The sequence below is a fragment of the Pinus tabuliformis genome, chromosome 3_1, assembly GCF_031772625.1.
Source record: "Pinus tabuliformis cultivar Carrire ecotype Pingquan chromosome 3_1, CPIR1, whole genome shotgun sequence".
NCBI lineage: Eukaryota > Viridiplantae > Streptophyta > Pinopsida > Pinales > Pinaceae > Pinus > Pinus tabuliformis.
Genome location: NC_142301.1, coordinates 871,044,861 through 871,050,931, shown reverse-complemented (window position 1 = coordinate 871,050,931; position 6,071 = coordinate 871,044,861). Strand labels below are relative to the sequence as shown.

The 6,071-nt window shown below is 34.4% G+C and overlaps 1 pseudogene; it reads right to left on the bottom strand.

The window, feature by feature from the left end:
* Nucleotides 1-6,071, bottom strand: part of LOC149190342 ((+)-alpha-pinene synthase, chloroplastic-like) — a 110,313-nt pseudogene that overhangs the window by 64,921 nt on the left and 39,321 nt on the right.

Below are 6,071 nucleotides of genomic sequence, written 5' to 3'. Positions count from 1 at the left end.
ATGTATATTTGTCTAAAGTAAGAATCGAGGGTATATGATAGTGTAAATGGAAGGAAGGATGCTATATTTATCTAGATTCATTTGTTTGGGCATCTCTAGATGGAAATGAAGCCTTTGTTTATCTATAGATGCCTATGACAAGATGCAATATCCCTAATTGGACAACACTGAAACCAGCTCAATTCAATGTTTAACTGCCATGACTAATTCCTTCATTTTCCCATAGTAGCTATGCTACAATAGTGGTGCCTTTGTAATGTTGAAATGCCTTGCAATATTTGCCTATGACAAGATGCAATAGCCCAAATTAGACAACACTAAAACTAGATCAATTCAGTGTTTAACATCCATGACCAATTCCTTCATTTTCCCATAGCAACTATGCTGCAATAGTGTCACATGGAGCGAGGGTTAATTTGCACATGGACATATCTCCTTTGACAATGAAGGAAATGTGCTAGGCTCTCATCTAATATATGTTGCTAAGATATAATAAAATTATGGTGTATGAGTTATCATCATTCTTAGTCCTTAGTTGTAGTAAATGTATTGTCTTTGTGTTCATGGCTGAAATAAATAATTCTCACTGAATTTATATTAGCATCATTTAGAAACTCTTTATTAATTGATGCCATATGAAATGCATCAGCTCTAGGTTACTTATCATCCACTTTCTTGCTGAGATAGAGATCAACTACCACAGTTCTGGAGCTATTACATTTCCTCAAGGAGTTGCTAATTTGGTTTCTATATGACATTTAAGAATTTATCTCTCCTTACCTGGAGTGTTCTTAAGCCTTCTTGGGTGGATTTCTACTTACTGGAGTTGTTTCCCTCTTCCCTGAGCATTAGTTTCATTTGCTGGGGTGATTTTGAGCTCAATCTTGGTTGTTTAAGAGGCCACAGATACTAGACAAGGCCATACATAACTATAGGAGATCATTGGCTTTCCAATTTATCTTCATTCCCATAAATCCATCGAATACATGGGTGCTGAAATCTACAGGGCAGCGCATCCTTGATGTGTATTTATGGTAGAATGTATTTATATTATAATGTTGTTAAATTGAGATCCATTACTTGAGTGATTCAAATTATATGTTGTTCCATTGGTATTGGGAATTGTTACATGAGAACCCATTAACTATAATTATTCACCAATAATATCCAGAGGTTGTTCTATACTAGAATGATGATTGTCTAGTATGATGTATAATGAGGATAAGGTTGAAGAAATGAATGAGGAGAAATCTCATTCAGGGGGTAGTGTGGATGAAGGTTGTACTGTAGAAAAAGAAAATACAACAGTATGGAGTCATGGACAAATATGGACAAATTTTGATGAAGAACAGGCTGCCCTTTTTTGTATAAAACCTCTGTCATTAAGTTTTATTAATAGTCAGAGGAAGTTTTTATGTCAAACAAAAATATTAAAATCCCCACTTTCCAATGTATTCAATCCTGCTTGAATTGGATCTGTCAATCAAAAGTTCTGAATTCATACATGATATGACTCCTTCAAATTTATACCAAATCCTATGAAAGCATTCCATGTAAAAGCTTGTGACCTTTTCTTTTCAATAGATTTGGTCTAACTAGACTTGTATCTTCCAATCAAAAGACAACTATCATTTTCAACCCTCATTCAACACTTGTTTTAGAGCCAAACTTGTAAATACAACTCATTTGGCTCTGTACCAAATCCTTTGAAATTATGTCCATCAAATCTTTGAATATATGACTTTCAACAGAATCTGGTCCAATCAAACATGGACTTGCAAGCCAAAGTTCTATATTACGTGGTAGACACTAATAGCTAAGGGTCCTCATTTGTGAGTATTGAAGGTTGTTCAAATACTAGAATGAACTTTATTTTGTATTACTATAATGATATATGCGTATATAAAATACTAAACATGATGCTTATAGATGATATAGAAGATAATGATTAGCAATAGTATTCATGACAAAATATAGTTGATGGATATGACTATTCCTAAATGGGTGTCAGTGCCATATAAAATTACTTCACAAAACACAATTCATAGGCTTAATAGTGATTATAGAAAATAAGGAATAGAAGATGGGTGTGCTTTATTTTGGAATCACGGCAATAATAAACAAGGGTTGGAGGCAGTGTTAGTCCGTCCTGGGGAAGGCAAGAGCTAGATAATTATGGATAATCATGGCTAGAGCACAAAGTAAACCATGCAAAACATTTGAATGTCATCTAGACTATATAAAATATATAGAGGTAACATAAGCAACATACTTGAATGCCATCCAAATTATATAGAGATGCAACCTAATCTTATAGAGAGAGGTATATTTAGTACAACACATGGTTTTAATAAAGACATATCTTTCAATTAGGTTAGGTATTCTGAATCTCATGTGTACTTTTATGATTTTCTTCTACCTTTTAGTCAATATTTCTATGGAAACAAAAGCACTGGAGTAAGGAAAATAGAATTCCTTAATAATTATTAATAGACAGTGAATACAAAGTGAGATGTGAGATTACAAGAAGAAAGAAATAAAAGGATCCCATACTAAAAAACAAAGATTATATACCTTAATTTCATCTTTTTCAACTGAAAAAAAGCCCTTTATGGGAATAGAGTTTCTCCTGATGTCATAAAGTTTCTCCTGATGGTAAGGAATGGCTGGTACATAGGTCCAGCCAAAGATTTTGTACCTTAATTTCATCTTCTTCAACTAAAAAAAGTCCTTTATGAGAATAGAGTTTCTCCTGATGGTAAGGAATGGCTGCTACATAGGTCCAGTATATTCAATGCCCTACTGATAGGTATATGGATAAGATTGGGGCAAAGTTTGGCCTCCAACATAGGTTTTTCCCCACACTTGTTCAAAATGGTTGTGAGGCAATCAAGGGGTAAACAGTCTTTATGTAAGCTGAAAAAAGCAAGCAACTCAGGATAGTAGTTGTGGATTCACCCTTTCAATCTTTTAAAATATTAGATATTGTGCTTTACTTATGGTTTACAATTTTGTTATTACGGTATCTCGAGTTTTGATATCTATGATACTAGTGATTTAATGGGGTAAATTAAAAAAAAGCAGATGACTACACTGCATGGATGTGATCTTTCAAATCATATGACATCATTTTGAAAAGATGAGGAAAAATAAGGATGGGTATGAGAAATGTTTTCTTTGTAAAAGAATGGGTGAGACAGCTGAATGATGAGGCAAAATAAGGATGGGTATGAGAAATGTTTTCTTTGTAAAAGAATGGGTGAGACAGCTAAATGTAGCTAGAGGCACACCATTGGAGCTTGGAAACTCATTACCTTCCTCGATGTCATGCAAGATCATGGCTAAAGCAATGGCTCAATTGCATGGAAGGTAGTTCAACAAGAGCACACAGATTTTTTACAAGGTCTGATTATTCTAGACACCTAATCTAGACTTGAGAGGCCTTGGATGGGCTCGAGACAGTGGCTAGCACCCTAGTTTCCTGCAAATTGGAGCTTTATCACAGACATGCTAGTTTTCTTACCATGATGTGTGGCCATGGTGAAAAGTTGAAACATTACTCTAAAAACTCTAAATCCAACCCTAAAACTAGGAAAAGTTTAACCAACAAACTGTTAGAAGGCTGCAATTTTCATGTCCTCCAAACTTGTTGTGAGTATGAACATGCCACTGATGCATAACAAGTAAATGTTTCATACAATTAAAGAACAAATCTGGCTCAACACCAGGCTCTAATACACATAGATTTAGTTCCTAACATCTTTTGCACGATTTAGCTGCTTCCCCTGAATTCAATGTCATTTGCTAGTCATTAGATGAAGCTCTATACTCAGCATTCGTCGCATCATTGTTGATTCATTTTGATTGAGTTTGACATTGGTTTAGTCTAAATTCAGAGAGAGAAGTTAATTAGTACTATACTATGCATTATGAATCACATTAGATTAGCACAGGTGTATTGCATTCACTTAGAATCAGCATAGTCACTCTCATTGATTACAGGGTAATGATTCATAAAAGGCTAGTGATATTACTGGAATGTAACTCTATTATCTTACTAGCTTGTACAAAGGGATAACCATTGCTCTCTAGTAATATTAGAGGTAAGCTATATAAATTTCTACTTAAGTATAGGCTATAATTTGGACAGTTGGTCATGTTTGAATTATCTGTGAGGGGTCATGTTTCCATTGGTACTGGAAGTTGTATATTTTCTAGGGTTCTGATTTTATGGTTCACTAGTGTTTGAAAGACTTGTTGATTATTTATCATGATTTTCATGAAATATCTTCTCATGGTTTCTCAACATTCACCTAAAACACCTGGATATCATTGTCCATGAGCTTCGACTTAACTAAACAAATATTGATTGTGCCTCAATTGGTGCCTTTGTAATGTTGAAATGTCCTGAATCTTTTCCTATGACAAGATGAAGTAGCCCTAATTGGACAACACTAAAACTATCTCAATTCAATGTTTAACTGCCATGACCAATTCCTTCATTTTCCCATAGCAGCTATGCTGCAATAGTCTCACATGGAGCAAGGGTTAATTTGCACATGGACATCTCTCTTTTGACACTGAAGGCAATGTGCTAGGCTCTCATCAAATATATGTTTCTAAGATATAATAAACTTATGGTGTATGAGTTATCATCATTCTTAGTCCTTAGTTATAGTATATGTGCTCCCTGTCTTTGTGCTCATGGCTGAAATAAATAATTCTCCATTGAATTTCTTTTAGCATCATTTAGAAACTCTTTATTGATTGATGCTCTATGAAATGCATCACCTTTGAGTTACTCATCATCCACTTTCTTGCTGAGTTAGAGATCAACTGCCACGATTCTGGAGTTATTGCATTTCCTCAAAGAGTTGCTATTCTGGTTTCTCTATAACTGTTAAGAATTTCTCTCTCCTTACCTGGAGAGTTATTAAGCATTCTTGGCTGGATTTCTACTTCCTCAAGTCATTTCCCTCTCCCCTAAGCATTATTTTCGTTTGCTGGGGTGAGTTTGAGCTCGATACTGGTTTTCTAAGAGGCCATAGGTACTAGAAAAGGCCATACATAACTATAGGAGATCATTGGCTTTCCAATTCCCCTTCATTCCCATAAATCCATAGAATACTTGGGTGCTGAAATCTACAAGGTAGAGCATTCTTGATGTGCATTTTATGGTAGAATTTATTTATATTATAATATTGTTAAATTGAGATTCATTACTTGAGTGATTCAAATTATATGTTGTTCCATTGGTATTGGGAATTGTTACATGAGAACCCATTAACTATAATTATTCACCAATAATATCCAGAGGTTCTTCTCTACTAGAATGATGATTGTCAAGTATGATTTAAATGAGGATAAGGTTGAAGAAATGAATGAGGATAAATATCATTCACGGGGCAGTGTGGATGAAGGTTGTACTGTAGAAAAAGAAAATACAACAATATGGACAAATATGGACAAATTTTGATGAAGAACATGCAACAACAACAAACTTCGATGAAAACGCAAAATGTGAACAATTTGAGTTGTCTGATTTCGCAGTTATTTCATATTCAACTGGTGGATCTATATGTTCTTGTATTGATAATATGGAAGATCAAGATTACATACAACAATGTATACACACTTTTACCTTCAGGCAAAGTGTTGTGCAAAAGACCCTTAGGGAAAACTCCCCTGAGACAAATATCAAGTTAATGAGCAAAAACTGTTGTAAAGATGCTAGCAGTCAATTATCAAAGGGTGATTTTTGGATGCCTTCACAAGAACTAAAGATTGTATCCCACTATCCAAAGGATATTCTCTCAACTAAAAAGGGTATGCTAATAAATTCTTCTGGGAAAAAGGCACAACACATTTATCTTTGGTTGGGAGTTTATCCATATTGCCCATGATGTAAATAGTTATAATGTCATGTTGAGTAGATTTTTGGCATACCTTTAAGAAGGTATCATTATCGACTGGGGGCTAGAAATCTAAAATTTTATCCATTGAATTAGAGATAGGATTATATTTGTCTAAATGGGAATGTTGATATAGTTTGAGCTTGTAGGAATTAATTA